We start from the raw sequence: 19,346 nt of genomic DNA on the forward strand, positions 1-19,346 counted from the left end.
AGAAAGATAAATACCATATGATCTCACTTCTTCGTGCAATCTAAAATACAAAACAAATGAACAAACAAAATAACAGAAACAGACTCGTGAATACAGAGAACAGACTGGTGGTTACTAGAGGGCAAGGAAAGTGAGGGGATGGGTGAAATAGGGATAGGGATTAACAGGTCCAAACCTCTAGTAATAAAATAAGTAAGTCATGCAGGTGAAAAAAAAAAAAAAAAAAAAAGAAGTGGAAACTGAGCTCGCTTGGGAACAAAGAGGAGGGAATATTTACTGTTTTGTGGAGTTGGTCCCCTCTAGGAGCACTAGGGTGAGGCAGATCCAGGCTTGGTTTCTGGATTGCAGAGTCTTTTGATCTTAAAGCAGCCCTTTGATCCTGGACAGGATTCAGGCCTGGGGGAATGTGGCTGGTGGTTTGCAGAATCGTTTGCTCACTCCTAAAACCAAATTTTACCTTGCAGCCATTAAAATTGTGAACCAAATGTTTCAAAGCAGGAAATTATTTTTATTAAATTTATTTATTTATTTTTATAAAGTAACAATGCCTTCCACTTGTAAAGCATGTTAGCCTTTACAAAATACTGTCACAAATTATGTGTGGCCTTCACATCAGCTTCACAATTTAGGTAAAAGGAGGAAGCGGCCCACCCGGGAATCCAGGACTTCCATTAGTGTTCTCAGCCTGGGGCTCAATCCTCTGCCCCTTGCTCCCTCCTCACCTCCAGCAGGTGAGTATCATCTAAGAAGTTTACTAAGAAAGCTGACTCTTCCATCTTTTACCCCTTAGCCTCCTGTGAGTTCTTTCTGCCACCTGGTACCAGGTGTGCACAGAGGGAAGACCAGCTGGCCACTGGGAAAGCCCGAGGTTCCTCGCCCAGCTGTTGACCCAGAGAGGGAAGACACCTCTATTTCCTCTTTTGTGAAAACACAGATTCTCATGTGGTGTGGGGAACAAATATGCCCCATGGGAATTATTTTCTTCAACCAGGAGAAACTAGATCTGTGTTAAGATGAACTTCTGTAAGGCTTCTGAGTCTGGGAGGATGGATTTCACATCAGCAGGCTGTAGACATTAGCGGCCTGATTTCTGTGGTGTGTGTGTGTGTGTGTGTGTGTGTGTGAGCCATTAGAGAGTGGCATTCTAAGTGTTCCTCCAGAAGTAATAGCACATTTCATGTGTCACTCACAGGAAAGACGTCATGATGAATGACAGCCTCCACCTACAATTTCAGCTTACTTTGGGTTGCCTTCATCACTTCTAAGACAGTAGCTTCCACTGAAGCATTTGTGAAATCCCTGGAATGGAAGGCTGGTGAGAGAGGAGGCTTCTCAAAGCTCCATTGCAGGGCCCTGAGGATACACCAGAATCTTACCACATCGAGGTGACACCCTGTGGCTGATGGCTGAGAATAACACCCCTCTTAGTTCTCCTCCTCTGGGAAGTTGATTCAAACATCATTGTCAATGCACACATTTACGTGTTCCTGCAGGATGTTCTGGAGTCTAGCCATTACAACCTGTCATCCATGAAGCTTTGTGCCCATGCCTGGAGGCAGAAAGCATATGAAATCGTACACTGAAGAAAAAAAAAAAAGTACCAAATCTCAGAGGCAAGTTCTTCTCAGGTTTGAAAGGAGATTGAGAAATCTAGAAAATTCAGAGGTTAATATGTTAGAATCCAAATAACCAGTCAGTTCAGTAAAAAGTAAAATAAGATACACCCATGTTCATGGCAACACTATTCATAATAGCCGAAAGGTAGAAGCAACCTAAAGTCCAACTGTGGATGTACTGATAAACAACACGTAGTTTATACATACAATGGATTCTTCAGCCATAAAAAGGAAGGAAATTCAGGGCTGTATACAACATGGATGAACTTTGAAGATATTCTGTTAAGTGAAGTAAGCCTATCACAAAAGGATGAATATTGTATGAATCCACTATATGAGGCCTCTAGAGTAGTCAAATTCAGAGACAGAAAGTAGAATGGTGGTTTCCATGGGTCAGGGGGATGGGGGAAATGGGATGTTATAGCTTAATGAGTATAAAGTTTGTTTACCAAGTTGAAAAATTTCTAGAAATTGGCTGTACAACAATGCGAATATATTTAACACTACCTAACCGCACACTTAAAAGTATTTAAGAGGGTCAGTCATATATTATATGTATTTTACCATAGCTAAACAATAACAAAGAACAAACAAAAACAAGACAAGCGAGTTGAAAAACAACTAATGGATTGACAGAGCTTTGTTAACTGGCCGCTCAGACTCCTGGGAGACACAGCCACATGTGGCCAATGGAGACTGGGGTCAGAGGAGGTGATCTCAGCTGGGAGAGAAGCTGCCCTGGGGAGGATTTGTTGGGGAGGGAGGTGGGTCATCCTCTCTGCCCTTTGCCTTTCTGGGAATTCTTCCCTCCACCAGTAACTTCTGGAGGAAAACTCATTGTGAAAGTATCCATTTCTTTGTATTGCTCTAAATACTGACACTATCTTGGGCAGGGAACTACGGTGTCTTAAGATTTCTGGGGACTGGAGTGGTCTGTCTTTCATTGGGCCCAAAGAGTGATCAGACTGGTTCCATAGATAGGAGAATGCTGCCGGGGTAGGTGGTTCATCTAACAGACTGTTTCTCAAGAGGAATCCACAGGTTCTATGTAGAAATAATTTATAGTAGTCTAACCTTTATAATACGACAATAATTTAAAATTATGCATTTAATTTAATAGTTGGAGCAACTGGATGATGAACTTATTGCAAGCCTGCTGGTACAATTTGAGCACCCACAGTTATGACTATATTCACTCCAGTGAAGGGCAAATGCCATCTTGAAGCTTTGCATGAATGGAGGTGTAGCACCAAATTAAACCAAGAAAAGTGGTGGGAGAATTGAGTCATCCCATGGCACAGGGTGGCACAGGCATGCCACACTCAAAAATGCCAGCATCGTAATGATGCCAGCGTCGCATTTGTGCTGCGAAGTGATTTCAACAAAACAATGTTATTGGTGTCATTAATTTAATGTTGTTAATTTGAATTTTATTGACCTTTGAGGTAGTTTCCATTTAATTTGTAAACTTGTGTTGCTTTTCATATTATATTAGAGCTACAAGCATAAGGAATTCATATCTACATTTTTATTGGTATATTTTTAAATAGCAATATAATAAGGTTAACTCATAAATAAGGTCAAGTTAACAGTAACTCTAGAATGGCTTCTTTTCTTTAGAAGCTTCTGCAGCTCCTAGTATTGCACAGGAGTTAACAAGCTCTGTCCGTATTTGATCAGACCTAGAGGGACATCTTCAACTCAGGATTCTATGAGGCCAATATAATGACTTTTCAGAATGAATGAGCTTACATTTAGGAAATCTACCCATTATCATCACCATAAATACATAAAAATCCACAGATATCATTAATAGCTTTCTGGTTTTATGTAGAAACTTGCGCTCTGACTTCTTAGCCTCTTCTCTCAGGCTACGTTGACCTCTGCTATGTTTCACACCCCTTTCTTGTCCTTTCTTGTCAGCGCTAGTTTGGCTGCTTCTTTTGTTCAGGATGCTTGTTTTATGTATAGAAACTTCTAGACTTGCTATCAGCAAGTGCTTAGATTTCATTTTAAACACAATTCTGATCAAGCAGTCTCTATGGAGTTTGGTTTCCCCAGAAAACATTCCGCAAACTCCTTTGTTATTGTGCTTGCTACCCCAAGGCTTGTTTTGTGGTTCTACTGGCATTCACAGCTCTTTTCGTCTTTCTCTAACCGCACACTCTGCCTTCCATTTGCGTTCTTCCTCCTGATATGGATCCCGCCCAAGCATCAGAAGGGTCCCTGTAGTTCTGTGGGCAGGATTCTCACTTGGGGTGGACTTAGGCACCCAGACACTTTCTTTGAGAAACCATTAATGTTTCCACTGTCCTTGGGAATTAGGGATCATTTCTGGTTATCTTTCCATGACCTGCATCTGGGGGTATCACATCTCCATGCTATTGGGTCACTTGGCAAATATTTATTAGATGTCTTCTGTATGACAGGCACTGTTTCAGGCATCTGTCAATACCAAGATGAATAAAATATAGTATCTTTCATGAGTTCGTGGTCTCATTGGGGATGCCATGTACATTGAAATAGGTTGTAGTACCTTGTAACAAATGCCCTACTATATATAGTATGGATGCCATGGGTCCTCCAGAGGTGAAGAGGAGGAGCCATTAACAACAACCAGTGGAGGCCAGGAGAGACATCCTGAAGGGTGTGGCATTTGAAGCCCTCTTGAAGGATGAAGGGGAGCTCCTTTGGTGGGAAATGGTAGGTAGGCATTCAAGGTAGAGAGGAGCTTGTGCAAAACTCAAAGGAATAGAACTGCATAGAGTTCAAGTGGAAACGTAAATTCTTTGGGATGGTTGGAGTATAGGTTTTGGTATGTGTCAATGTGTATAGTGGGAGGGAGAGGGTGGGGGACGCTCACACTAAAAGGAAGCAGAGAATTTAGATTCTAGGCTGAGCAGAGGCAATTATATACTACTTGTCCTGCCTTTGGGCTCCTGTGTTTTCTCTTTCTTTACTTCCTTTCATTTCTCCTTCCTTTCCTTCTTCCTTTAATTTTTTCTTCCTTTTTCTCTCTTTCTCTCTTTATAATTTGTTCACATACCATACAACTCACCTATTTGAAATGTGCAATTTTCAAGTATACTATATACAAGTATATTCAGAGTAGAACCATCACCACAAATAATTTTAGCACATTTCGCTATCCCAAAAAGAAACTCCATACCTTTTAGCTATCATGCCCCACCCCCTCAGCCCTAAACACCAATAATCTACTTTCTGCCTCTACAGATTTGCCAACTCTGGACATTTCATGTGGATGGAACCATATGGCGTGGGACTTCTTGTGACTGGCTCCTTTTGCTTAGTATAATGTATTTTCTTGAGCGGCTGCAGAATGGGCAACAATTTGACTTCCCCTAACCTTGCAGAGGGATAGTGAGATTGTGGAGTAGAAGAAAGAAAATAGTGATGAAGTATTTGCGGATCTGAGAGTGCAAAGCTACAAAGACATAAAGTTTCATTTAAGACATTTTCTTTCTGGGACTATGGCTCTCCAACTCTAAATATTTCTCTTATAAAAGACTTCCTCTTGTTTTGAGTAATGGGTAGTTTATCTGGAGCCCTGTGGCATAAGTCCATTTTTGTACGCCAGTTGGTAGAGACAACCCCTCTCTCTCCCACTGTGTGTTGCCATTCCCCTCTTGAAAACACCACTGAATTTGCCGTCCAGGATCCTTGCTTCTTTATGACCCTTCTGCCTAATAGAGGGTAGGCATAAAACTGCCTCTCCCCCAAAACAAACTCAATGAGCTGATAGGTGGCATAGGCTGTACCCGGACCTGTTTTCATAAGTGTGATAAAATTCATATTTGCAAAATTCAACAGGGCAGCCCTTGTTCCTTTCCTATGTCACTGTGTTGCTGAGTTCTGAAAAGGTCTGCTTTCTTTCTCCGTGAGCCTTGCTGGCCCATTTTCAAAGACCGCCTCAGCCAGTGTGAACAGCCCTGGGTCCTTTCCATGCAGCTGTCTTGGGGTTTTATAGATCCTGAGCTGGAATCTCGTGAAGACTGGCTGCCACTTGGGTTGCAGTCCAGTGATTGTACCTCTTGTCTTACATGAAGATGTGATTTTAAATCGGTTTGGGAAAGGACAGGACTAGCCTGAATCATCTTAGGATTCAATGCTAAAATAGAACAGAATATGCAGTAGTTGACTCATGCTATCGTAGTTAAACTACTTGTCACTTAATACTACGTGACTTTAAGAATTGTTTTCATCAGTAATTTCATAAGGCACAAAGACGCCAGGGAGCTTCCTCCATTTTGTTCCCTTCTCTAGTGATGTGCGTCATTATTACACCTCTCCCGAATAGTGTTATTTTAAGAGCCTATTGTTTACGACTCTGCTTTTTTCTTTCAGTTTCTCTCTTGCTGCCTGTCTCTGTCTCTCTCTTACTTATATTGACCAAAATATGATGATAAATATTGCCCTTATATATATATATATTTTTTAAAGATTTTATTTATTTATTCATGAGAGACACACATAGAGAGAGGCAGAGACACAGGCAGAGGGAGAAGCAGATGCCCTGTGGGAAGCCTGATGTGGGACTCGATCCCAGGACCCTGACCAAAGGCAGACAGATGCTCAACCACTAAGCCTCCCAGGTGCCTGCCCTGGTATCTTAATTAGGAAGATTTGGGGATCTGGCTTGAGGCTGTCTGTTAATGGTTTTTAAAATATGCTAAATGAGAATGGGAAATGGGAGAGGCAGGTCCAGGACAGCAGGTAGAGGGAATGCTCAATGCTGGTAGAAATCCCAGGCTACTGAAATGAAGTTTCTACCCAAAGTTAAAGACCAATTTGCCTAATCCTAACAGCTGTGATCCAGAATCTGATCTGGGAATTGACATCTTCAAAGAGTTGATTCAACCTAGAATATTAAAGTTAGGAATGGTAGCAGCAGCACAATTATCCTCTATATTGATGATGTCCCAACCTCCGACCAGTATGGTATGGTGGGAAAACACAGGTTTTATGGTCAGTAAATTGGGGCTGGAGTTTGGGCTTCGGCCATTTACTGCTGTGTGATGTTCGGCGAGTTATTCAGTATCTCTGATCTTCGATTTACATTTTTTTTTTTTTTTTGTAAAGGGAAAATGGTAATACCTATCTCATGGAGGTTATTGTGAAGGTGAAATGTGCAGGTATGGGGTATTTCAGATTCAAGATTTATTTGTTCCTGTCCTTTGATAGGACAGTGTGTTATATGATCTGTTTGAAAATACCTGGTCGGAGATTTAGCTGGAGAGTGTGCTGTATCCACTTTGTCCATTTATTCTTTCATTGATTCACTTGTTCATTCACCAAGCCTTGGCCACTAAGTGTGTGACACTGGATGGGTGTTGGGGATACAGCCATGCCCTGCCCTTGCCAGTGTAGTGAGGATGCCTACCGCAAATGCCAGTTACATTCCAGTGTGGATACTCACCACGCTGGGGGAAGTCAAGTGCTGTGGAAGCATTTGGAGAGTCAGTCAACTTAGCTGGGGGAGGGTTCGGGAAAGCATCCCCGAGGATGGAGAGAAGAGAGCCAGGTGGAGGTGAGGCAGAGAGCATAGATGACACACGGTGGGTAAGGGGTTGGGGATAAAGTGGCTCCGGTGGATACTTTGGTATGTCTGCAGTGTCAAGTATGAGGGGAAATACAGAGATGGATCCAGAGGTATGGAGAGAACCCAAGCTTCCAGGGCCCAGGATTGTCTCCCTGTTGGGAGTTCTGTCCCTCAGATGTTGATACAATGGACGCTGTCATCACCAAAGAGAAGGTGCTAGTGCAGTCCTCACAGTTAGAGTTAGAACCTGAACTACATTCCCCCATAGAAACAGCGTGTTAAATGGTAGCTCCATGTAGTTAGAATACCCCTACAAAGAACACCTTCAAGTGCATTTTAAACAAGTAAAATATAGAAAAATAAGGGGAAACGGATTCTGTTTCTAGGCTTGTCCTTTGTAACACAGAGCTCTGTACTTCTTGCTCTGGCCATCTGAGCCTACACTGGATCCACAGGCTGGCTCTGCGTGGCCCACGCTGTTTGGATTTGCAATGTCTGGTCCGGTGGGGGTCTCTCCTGAGTGCTTCTATGGCTCCCTTGCTCCCTGCTGGTTGATACCTGGCCCACTTCTTCACACTGATGTTACCTAACTTGGCCCCTGGAGACAATGAACGTGGGGACCCTTTCTCTAGGCAGCAGAGGCGAGAGATAGTATCATCGTTTCTGTCTGATTCATCCTTGCTGTTAGTCCCTATGTGAGGTCAAGCATGATAATTGAGGCGGAGTTTGGAGGTGCCTTCTTGCTTTGCACCAAATGCTGGTTTTTCTTTTCTCTTTCTCCAGTCCTCCTTCCTGTCTCTCATTTTGTCCTGCCAATACTTTTCTAGCTCCGTTAAATTTAATTCAGCAAAGGCATAGGGGCCTGGCACTTAGCGGGCAGGGGCTAGAGAAGCACAGTGGTGACCATAAGGAGTTTACAGTTTGGCACGAGGGGGTCGAGGACAGACAAGCGAAAGGTCCAGCTCTGTAAGGTTGGGGTCACAGCCCCACCGAGGCGGGGTCTACAAGAGTGTGGAGGAGGAGTACCTGAGCCACCTTGGAGACAGAAAGAGGCCTGATGGGCCAGCAGGAATTAGCTAGACAAACGTGCGTGCGCTCCAGGCAGGCACAGAGTAAATAAAACATGAGCCAAGGTCAGACACGTAGCAAGGTGCACTAAGGGGAGATTGCAGGAGGGAGCCAAAGGCTGGGAGCAGAAAGGAGGAGGAGGTGCAAAGCCCTGAGAGCTGAGGATGGAGAGGCCAGCTCCTGCCTTTCAGTCTCTCCCTAGAAGGGTTTTAGGGTAGTACTTAGCACCTCCTGGCAGCACTCTGAGCTGAGATGGGCATTGGTTTTTGTCCTCTGGAAAGTCTGTATTTTTCAAATGTTTCCTTAGAGGAAAGGGTCCCTGGAGAGTGGAGGGGCTGAGCCTGCATTGGCAGGAAAAGTGGATTAAAAGCAGGCCAAACCCAAAATAGCTCCTGGGGTTGACCAGATGGAAATTAGATTGCTGGCCTGTGTGGGTGTAACCCTGGGGAGGCCAGCCAAACGGTGAGAAGGGAATGATCCCTTCTAGAGAGTGTAGGAGACAATGTTGTGGTCCGGGTCCTAACTCAACAAATGTCACAAAAAGCATAACCTAAGCAAGCCACAACTTTAAAAAAAGATTCAAAATGCAAAGGATTTTCCAGCGCCTGTAGGAGAAAGCTTACTCTAATAGTAGATGAGTACCAAGAAGATCACTGACTCTGCTGTTTAAAATATTAACACCTGGACTTGTTCGGGAAGTCACAGTCTAGAGGCAGCTTTCTACTCCTTCCTGCTGGCAAGAATTTAAGAACCAAAGCCATTCTCCTTAGGTTGCGGTCACTAGGCTTGTGGGTGTTCCATTAGGAAAAGGTGCCCGGGCTTAGGAAGTGAGGCAGGGTGCTGTGGAAACATGTAACACCTATACCGTCTTGGCTTTCTTTTCATAACTATTTGGGGTGCTCATTCATGATGCCAGCCTCTCAGCTGGCTCAGGGCTGCCCAGCATCCCCACGGGCACCCCTGAGGCAGGCGGGTCTGATTTCCTCTTCTGAAAGCTGCAGGATGTAACAGCTCGGGTGTGAGGGTGTGAGCACTCCCCTCATCCTTGTGAGAAGGACAGGCTTTGGGAAAGGAGGTTCAGACTTTCAGTAAACAGGACGGGCTTTCTTAAGCTTCTCGGAAACGCCTGGACCTGACACTTGTCATCTGCTACTAAATTTGGCCGTTTCATTTTCCTTACTCAGGATATATTGGCAACCATGGCACACATTCCGGGATGAAGTTAGATAAACAACTTGGCTGCTGAGGATTTTTACCTGTTACGGCTCCAAGAAATATCCAGTGTTCTAAGCACGACTCAGGGCAATTTCAACCAAAGTGTTAAGAATAGAAAAGATCAGTAGTCTAGTTGATCTCTTTCCCACCCCATGATTTTCATTAGTCTCAATAAGCTGCTAGAGGTAAGTTTTTGCCCTTTCAGCTTTGATGTTGCATGTAAGCTAATTCCTGTGTTTGGGTAAGACCGTGGAGAGTTCCAGTATCACCTCCACCCTCCACCTGGGTGGGAAGAACGCATCTCCCCCACCTTGAATATGCAGAGCACCTGTGCACGCCACTGTCCCAGCACTAACTGCTGATAGCATATTGTTTGTTCACCAGTCTGTCTCCCCCGCTGCTCCTGGAACCCCGCCAGGGATCATCTCTCCTTCGTTCTTGAATTCTCAAAATGAGCCCAGTGCCTGGTGCATACTTGTGTGCCTGGTGCACACATACTTGATACCAAGCACTCCTCCCGATTCTGGGGGATGATGCTTTTGGCTGCCGACTGACAAAGGAATAGGCCAAAAGGGCTCATGGAAAGGCAGCTAGGAGATAGGGGAAGGAGCAAAGGATTTGAAGACCAAAGATCCTTCTTTTGTTTAGTAGCTGTTTCTGTCACTCTGAGCAAATCATCAGTTTGACATTTTGTTCCCCAAAAAGTGATCATCCTGCTTTCCTAGTTTTGGGAGAGAGGAGTAAATGATGTAATAGATATGAAAATGCTTTCTTAAAAAAAGAAAGAAAAAGGAAGAAAGAAAGAAAGAAAAAGAAAGAAAGAAAGAGAAAGAAAGAAAGAAAGAAAGAAAGAAAAGAAAGAAAGAAAAGAAAAAGAAAAGAAAGAAAAAAAGAATGAAAGAAAAAATGCTCTCTCAACTGTGATGGGTTTTATGTAAGAGAAGCATTTTTTTACCTGCCAATTGGGACAGCCACGTTTTTGTGTAGTTCCCTCACATTCTGAGTGACCTCAGGCAGGTCAATTATTTAGCCTATCATGGATGCTTCCTGGGTAAGGAAGCTGTCATTTTTGTCTTCCTGGGTCCTTGTGAGGATCAAAAGAGATAATGCATATGAATCTGGTTTGGAGATTATTAAAGTCTATGAACTGGAGTCATGATATTGTTTGATAAGGTGGGATGAGTATAGGGCCTGCATTCCCCGCTGTCCTCCACCCCGTCCCTATCTTCCCACCATCAGTCCTGGGTGCACGTATGTGTGTGCACTTACTGTGGTGCCAGGAGGCAAGAGCCCAACCATCTCCAATTGCTGGCAGTCACGGTCCCATCCTTACAAGAACCGGATGGGTGAGACTCTTGGTAGTCGGCCATGAGGACTGGACGTGGAGGACCGCCAAAGCTGCTTCTGCCGAAATCCCACATTTTGAGGAGATGCATCCAGGTGCATAAACAGACACATACATTTCTGACATATCTGCCCCCAAATCAGACATCGGTAACATTTGTCACTCTTCAATAAACAAGATCAGCTTTTTCTGCTAGCTGGATAGTATAAACAGTCAGGGTTCTCAGCTGTGCACTGAAAACAAAGCACTTCAAAGCATGATTAAGTAGAACCTTAAGAACCAGGATCCTCAGTTCACCAGAATTATGTTGCTGCATTTAGTATTCATGAGAACGATTAGTAAGCAACACACAAAGCTTGTATGTCAAGATAATGGATTAGGATAATATTTGTGCTTTGTGCTGCAATAGAAGAATGCACTTGAATGAGACTCTGTTGTGCGTCACTTATTCTATCCCAGCTTTCTCGTTCTAAGAAAGTAGGTCGTTTAGGGACGCTTGACTGTGAACTCCTGAGGCAGCAGAGAGAGATAAGGATTTTGGGGTGTGCAAGTGAAAGCTGAGAGGGAGGGGGAGCGATCCTGAGACTGGGGTGCTGGTGGAGATGGGTGGGTCTGCTGAGTCACGGCAGCCTCACCTCCTCTCTGTCCACATCCAGCCTTAGCAATGAGACCTTGGGCAGAAATGGTTGTGGAGAGTTCTCAGAGGGCTTGAGTCCAGGAAATGGGGATGCTGGCCCCAGTAATAATTGGCTTCTTCCGCCCCTGGCATGGGCTAGGGAGTACCAGGCACTAGGACTTCAGAAGGCCATGTTGGCTCCTTGTATGATCCTGGTAGGTCAGAAAGGCACAAAGATTAAATTTTGGAATCATTGTGCAGTGCTGGAGTGGATAAAAAATAAATAAATATGATATTTCTTGGAAAGCTGAATTTGTTTGCAAACTTAGCCTCCCTTGGTTAGCAGTATTTATTTTAGAAATGCAATTTCCAGGGGGTTCTGTGAGGTCAATTGATATCCTCCAGTTTCCAGCATCTACATCTTCAGGATGGTAGGTGGGGGTGGAGCAAGAGGAGAACTGACAATCCAGTTTCAGAACTCAGGGTAGTGGGATGTGGAAGAGACTGTGGTTCACCGGAGTCAGGCGCTGGAAGTGTCTCTCATCTCTCTTCCCACTGGGAGTGCCTGACATCCTCAGGTTGTGAGAGTGGCAAACCAGGTTAACCTCGTATGGTGCTAGGCATATTATACACATCCACTCATTTAATCCCCATAACAGCCTTGAGAGGTGGGTACTGTTTTTAGTCTCATCTTATAGATAAAGAAGCTGAGGTTCAGAGATGCTCAAGATCATATCACTCGTAAGGGCAAAGCCAGGAGTGAATCAAGCAATCTGGCTTCAGAGTTCGTGCTCTCAGGAACTGTACTCTCCTGCAAGGTTATTCCTGACGTATAATGGATGGGCTGGGATGTTGTTACTAGACAGTGCTCATGGGCACGCAGGATGCTATTCCAAGCAAGACTAAATCATCAAGAAAAGAGCGAATGTGCATGTTCATTATGGTTACTCAGGGGTGTAATATTTTTGTTTTTGCCTTTCTATTTTTTAGGACAAATTTTCATTAATACTGAAACAAAAAGGGATTTCTGGGTAAACTTGGATGTTTCACTTCGGAAATACAAAGCAATTCTCTTCCTAGCACATTGTGGGTAATCTGGATGTTACTGCAACAAGGAAATTTCAGTAACTGAGGCAATCTTGAGGTGGGTGAGGGCAAATTCTTCCTGTGACACCCTCTCACTAAACCAAATCTGGTCTGGTTTGCGTGGCTCTTCTTAGAAACACTGAAATATGAAAAGTGGCACAGGAATCTCAGGATGAAGTCACAAAAACAGTATATTTGCTTTCTGGCAAGAACACTGGATTCCGGCAGAGAAGAGGGGCCAAACACAGAGTACGTGGTTTTGTCTGGACCATTCCATCTAAATGAAATTTGACTGGGGATTTGGAGAGCATTATTACTACCTCGGGGAATTCCTGTGTGAATATAAATAGAGCTTAGTATTTGTTTATAGGTAAATACTCAAAAGGTTGTAAATAGGTGAAGGTTTGGAGGATATAGCAAAATAGTTTTTTTTTTAAATAAGGATTTTATATTATGTTTGGGTACTTTCCATGTCATACTACTTTCTGGATTTAAAGATGACATTTCTCATGGTAGTTTCAACCCATGGTTATATGGCAGAAGGATCATATAAAAATAGATACTTTTAGAGTCTTCGTGGATTTTAATTTTATCCCTAAGAGAGTAACAGACAAGTGACTAGAAGCTTCCTTTGTTAAAAGCCTAAGACCACCCCTCATTTCTCCTCTCTCCCTCCCTCGCCCAGGGGGCCTGCCCCAGGGCTGTCCGCCTCAGTAACAACAGGTCTCCACAAGGAGCAAATCGTTGAAAGAAATCATGGGGGTATCCTCTGACAGCCCTTTATCCTTAGTCCCTTGCAACGGCCTTTCATTTCTGACCCAGCTTTTCCTCTGGACTTGGGTTTCTGACTTATTGCCATGAAGCCATCTGTCTAGCCATCCAGCCATCCATTTGTCCACTCTTTCTACTCTTCACATATTATCTATTACCTGCCTCCTCTGTGGCGGGCCTTCCTCAGTGCCTCCAGATGATTCTGTTCTCCTCAGGAGACCTGTGTGCTCCTAGTGGCCAAGCATGCGGGAGGAATGCAAGCCTCTGTGAGGACACCCTCAGGCTCATTTTCCCAGACCCCTCCCGTCACCATAGGAGACCATTGTAGTGCCAGGTTGACTGGTCTGCAGTTCCTGTCTGGCACCTCCAGACACAATTCTGAGCTCCAGGGCTGGAGTGGGAGGAAGGAGAGGGGAAGCTCTAGGGGTGCGGGGGTGGGGGGGGGGTGGGCAGGCCACAGTCTTATCTTGGTTCCTCTTCTTCCTGTGGGGTAGGAATCACCCTCATATCGCTCCCTACCTTCTCTCATTCCTTGATACGTATGGCCAGCCAAAAGAGCTTTTGGGTCTTTCTATGTTTAAACAAACAAACAAGAAAGGTCTGAGAGTCCTGATAAAATGCCTTCTCAACAGTCTTACAAAGTCTATTGCCATTAGAGTGAGAATTGGAATTCACAGCATGAGCAATGGTGGTTTTTTTCAACAGTTAGTTTATCCCCTTCTAGGGGTTGTCTGAATAGCATGATCCAGTTCTAATGGCAGATGGGCTGGGGGGTAGGGGGCAACAAATAGTCACTGGGAAAATATAGTGAGTGGGCAGTAATTCGAAGCATCCCTGGAGATGTGGGAACCTGTGTGAGCCCCACCCTCAAGTGGCTTCATCCTCCATCAACACTGCCCTCAATGACGCCCTTTCATGTGACATGGGAAAACCACCTTCCCCCTTATGTTGGGTTCTGATTTATGTGGTTGTTTTGAAGATCAAAACTTGGACTCAAGCTCCCAAGCTGGGCAACCCTGCCAGTGTGCATGGGAGGCCCCTGTGCTGGACTCAGCTGTCACACCGCATCATCTCTGTCCCACTACCCCTGGGCAATTTGGCCCTCTGTCCAGAAGCAGCAGCTCCAGGGTATCGCCATCTGTCAGACCAGCGAAGCTTCTCTGGGGCATCCTTCAACTTTCCCTCCCTGGACTCTGACCAGTGTTCAAGTGCAAGCAGCCTCTCAAAACACAGGCAGCTTGAAGATTGCTTTTCAAGGACAATTCTCAGCCCCAGCTGTGGCCCTGACCTGCTCCTCCTATCTGACATTCTGGTGCTCATGTCCGTCATCTTAGAGGGAGGGGTCTAACCATGCCATGTGGGCAGCCCTTCCTAAGTTTCTCATCATTATGGCCTGAGGACTCAAACCTTCCATGTTCTGTCTTTGTGCCTTTACATAGTTTATTCCTTCCTAGAATACTTTCTACTCATGCTCCTTGACTCAATAAGCATTCCCTGAACCAGCTGGGCACTTCTCTGGAGACTTCCTGAATCTAAGTGTCACAGGCCTGGAGGCCTTTGCTCAGCATCTCTTCTGTCTCTTGGGGGACTGCCTTGATTACTTCCTTTCTCCTTTACATCCATTTCCCCCTTTCCTCCCAATCCTGAATCAAGGGCTCCTCCTCTGCCCCCTTAGAACCCCTCACACCCTCCTATTGCAGCATTTATCATGTGTTCTAATTGCTTCCTCTGTCGTCCCCTGTTTGGGCCTCATTAGCTCCAAAGGGCAAAGATACAGTCTTGTTCATCCAGCACACTGTCTGCACATAGAAAGCCCTCAACAGAATTCACTAAGTGTGTGCAGATGAATAAATGCCTGGTTTTAACATATTTTTGAAATCACATCCTGGTGAAGGATTGACGAAGAAGATATTCCTAGAACTGGCAAAACAAACCAGAGTAATTTAGTGGGACTTTAATTTTAACCTGACCTTGAGGCTCTGAGCTGAATAAACAGAAGATGAAAGACAAAATATTGGGATTAAGAAACAGGCATTTTCTCCCTGCTTAAAGTTTTAAAAATCTCATGCAATTTTGCCGAGAGAGAGAGAGAGAGAGAGAGAGAGAGAGAGCTGTGAATTTTCTCTTGTCTCCAGGGCAACAAAGTGAGTAACGTTAGAGAGAGACAGAAATTGAGACAGAGTCTCACGAAGCAAATTTGCTGTTCCGGCCAAAAGTCATTTGAAAAGACACAAGGACTTTTCCCAAACAGAGGGCATGGGATCAACACCAAAATAAAAAAGCTAGTGGGGTAGATTCCCTGTCCATAATCTCTCGGTAGGGGTCGAAGCAGTGGAAATGTTCTGACTGGTCAAGTGTGTGGAGCCCCGACAGGGGCTTGGGGTGGAGGAAAAAGAGCAGGTCAGAACTGTACACATCAGCCGGTTGCTAAAGCCCGGAGGAGCGCGATCGCAGGCAAGGTGTGAGGGAACACAGCGACAGCATTTCTCTGGAAAGGGTTGGCAGGGGCCCGGGCTGCTCCCATGGGGGCCCCCCGCTTCCCACCTGCCCGGAGCCTGCTCATCTTGGCTCCATCCGAGCGAATTTCAGGCCTGTTTCCGGCGTGGTCGTTGCCTCCTGTTCCTGGCACTCTGAGCATCGGTCGTTGTCATGGAAACAATCATTTAGCCGATTCATGTGAACAGGGCCTTGATCGGAGGGCCAACAGGACCCATATCACTTGGGTGCAGGAAGGTCTCGGTTGGGAACCCAGTCGCTGCTCCCCTAGCAGCCAAGGTGGGTGGTCATGGGGCTTTCCAAAGCCTTCTTGGTTCATCCCTGCCTGTCTCCATGTCCTCAGAATGCATTTTTTTTTTTTTTTTATTGCTTCACCAGTATCCTCTGTGTATGCCTTCAATAGAAATGTTTTTGGCTTCTCTGACTGTCAGGACCCTCCCACAGTAGCTGGCTCCCACGTTTGGTCATCAGATTGCCCACAACAATCCACGGCGGTCATCTCTGTCTCCAGCACCTCGTGTTCAGAATGTGGGTGATGAGCAGCTTCTTACTCACTGTCTGTGGCATCCCTTGTGAGGACCCTGAGGGCCTGGGCCCCCGGAGCAGTTCCATCTGTAGTGGTGCCCACAGTCTGGCACTCAGATGCCTAGCACCCCAAGTCGTGGCAGCGAGGGGAGCCCACGGGTGCCAGCCTAGTTAGGGAGAGATATGAGCCACTGGGAAACACAGCTGGCCCCGAAGGGCCGTGCATTTAATCCCATGTAAGTGATGTGAAGCTGCCGTGAGGATCTCGTCCCTGAAAACTATGCATCACACAGAGCTGTGGAGGCAGCTGGTCAGATCCACACAGAGAGTGACATCTGATATGACAGGAGCTTACAGTCACTTAGCACCGCCAGATGATATTGGAGGCAAAGAGTGCTGCAGAGCCTAAAGGCCACCAAAGGTCTTGTTTTATTGGTATTCAGAAGGATGCCAACATGTCATTGAGGAAAGTTAAATATATTTGTGGATGTACATGCCTGTGTGCACATACTTCTTAAGGAGGTGAAGTATCAAGACGCCAGGGTGGCTCAGTGGTTGAGCATCTGCCTCTGGCTCAGGTCGTGATCCTGGTCTGGGGATTGGGTTCCGCATCAGGGTCCCTGAGAGGAGCCTGCTTCTCCCTCTGCCTGTGTCTCTCTCTCTCTCTCTGCATCTCTCATGAATAAATAAATAAAATCTTTAAAAAAAAGGAGATAAAGTATGTAATGTACATCAGGAAGATTTCCTACCAAACAGACAAAATGACAAGGGGAAGAAATGGGTTGTATGGGAAATTCAGTTATGTGAACTACTACTCTGCGTACTCTATGTGGCTAGAACTACTTTCTGGTAGTAGTTCCGAGCCAGTGGAGCTAATAGCTCTCTTCTTGGTGCTGCAGAAGCTCTGCTAGAGCCAGAGGGACCCTTGCAGTCACATACTCTGATAGTCTTTAAGTCATTACCAGCCTTGAAACCCTTCCTGCCGTGGGGTCTTGTGTGGGAGCCTCCCCGTGTGTGAAAAGCCTTCTCTCTGCCAGCACGTGGGGAAGCAGCTGGAAGGATGGCTGGTTTCAGGTGTGGGTAGCATCTTAGTCTGTGCGGGCTGCCCTAACAAAATGCCACAGATGTCCCTTGAACAACAGACATCTACTTTCTCACAGTCCTGGAGGCTAGAAGTCAAGGTGCCAGCAGGGTCGTCTTCCTGGCTTATAGACAGGTGCCTTCTGGCTGTGTCCTCACACAGAATGGAGAGAGACAAAGGGCTCTCTGGAGTCTCTTCTTATAAGGACACTAATCCTATCATGAAAGCCCCGCTCTTATGACTGCATCAAACCTTAGTTATGTCCTAAAGTCCCCCTCACCACATGCTAGCACATTGGGGGTTAGGGTTTCAACATATGAATTTTGGTTTGACATCATTCTATCCGTAACAGGTGGGAATGAGGAGGTGTGAGGAGGTCCTATGATGTGTGTAGGGTCCTGTGGCTCATGTAGGCAGACGGGGGACTTATTCCCAGGGTGATGACGTCTAATTCAGGGCTCCTTGCCTTCCACCACATAGCATCTGTCACAGGATCTTGGATCCTCAGTCTCTTCTGTTACTTTTGATAACTGAGTGGGTTTGAGGAAAGATTTCTGGAGGTTGCCTGTTCTAAAACGCATCAGGAGCCATATTAACAATTATATTAGAAATCAATATCGTATGGAGAGCCTCGACTCGTCAGCATTGTTCTAAGAAGTTCGCAAATAGTCCCTCATTTGACCTTCACGATTACCTAGGGTAAGGCCCTGTTACCCTTCTCCATTTCATAGACAGAGCACAGAGACACTGCGTGATTCTGCGAGGTCACACAGCCAGTAAGCGGCAGAGCCGGGCTCTGAACTCAGGCCATCTGGCTCTGGATCTGTGCTCCTAATTAGCACAGGGATGAAACAGACAACACCATGGTTAGGAGAGAGGCAGGGGTAACTCTTCCCCTGGGCTGGGTGTGTTGGAGGACACCTTCTGTCTCCTTGTCAGGGCTGGGGCCAACCAGTAAGGCTGATTTTGTGAAAAGCTATAAGGGAGACCAACATATGGGTGCTTCCCAAGCTGAGAACACAGGCCCAGAACAGAGTCCTCTGCTTCTTCTGACGCCAAGTAATGAAGCAGACAGCCTTCCTCTTTTCTAGTAGGATAGAGGTCAGAGATCTCTTTTTTAGGACCACAGCACCAAGGAGCTAAGCAAGGCCACTGCCCTGGACCATGGGGAATAGGATACCATTTTGAAATGGTCTACTATTTAGGGATGATGATCTCCCCTTCCTGTTGGTGATATTCAGTAGTCACCAAGGACATTCGGTGTGCTGGGCGTCCTACAGCCTAGACACGTGAGCTGTGCTATTGAGGTTTCCACAGGACATTGACTGATGTCTTTCGCACTTAGGGAACCTCATCATCAGCTGTTGCTTCTGGTTAGACTGCCCGTGCACTACTCTCAGGCACAGGAAAGGATGTGGGCATGGAAGAGTGAAGGTATCTAAGGGTAGTGGGGAATATGTTTCACTGCCAAGATGTAAGCAGTATGTCAGATTTGGGGGTTCTGTTGATAAGGGTTCAATCTTGGCCAGTCATTGGGTTAATGGGCAAAGAACTTCACCTTCCCAAACTCCAGCTTCCTCACTTACAAAATATAACAACTGCGTTGAAGTTTGTTGTTTGGATTTACTCAAGGTGTCCAGCATCTGGTCAGAGCTCAATGTTAGTTTGTTTTCCTCATATGCTGCAGATTGTGTGCTTTTACTTAAAGAAATGCAATGCTTCTGCTATAGTTTAATTGACATCATATTTCTTCGGTGGGTTGTTTGTCTTTGACTATGAATCTTTTTATAACTGAGATGCTTTCATGCTTCTGGGTAAAGAACAGAAGTTAAACCAACAAAGTAGCAAAGCTGGGTTTAAGGATAGTCACAGAACAGTGAGGACCACCCACTGGCAGAAAAGAATCACAATGATTTAAAAAGAAAAAAAAAAAAAAGAATATCCTCGGGGGGGAAAACTGCATTGAA

General features: G+C 45.4%; 1 long non-coding RNA gene across 1 annotated transcript in view; it reads right to left on the reverse strand.

The window, feature by feature from the left end:
• Positions 1–19,346, reverse strand: part of LOC106557580 — a 52,700-nt gene that overhangs the window by 21,738 nt on the left and 11,616 nt on the right. The gene's annotated exons all lie outside the window — the stretch shown is intronic.

Source organism: Canis lupus, chromosome 22, assembly GCF_011100685.1.
Source record: "Canis lupus familiaris isolate Mischka breed German Shepherd chromosome 22, alternate assembly UU_Cfam_GSD_1.0, whole genome shotgun sequence".
NCBI lineage: Eukaryota > Metazoa > Chordata > Mammalia > Carnivora > Canidae > Canis > Canis lupus.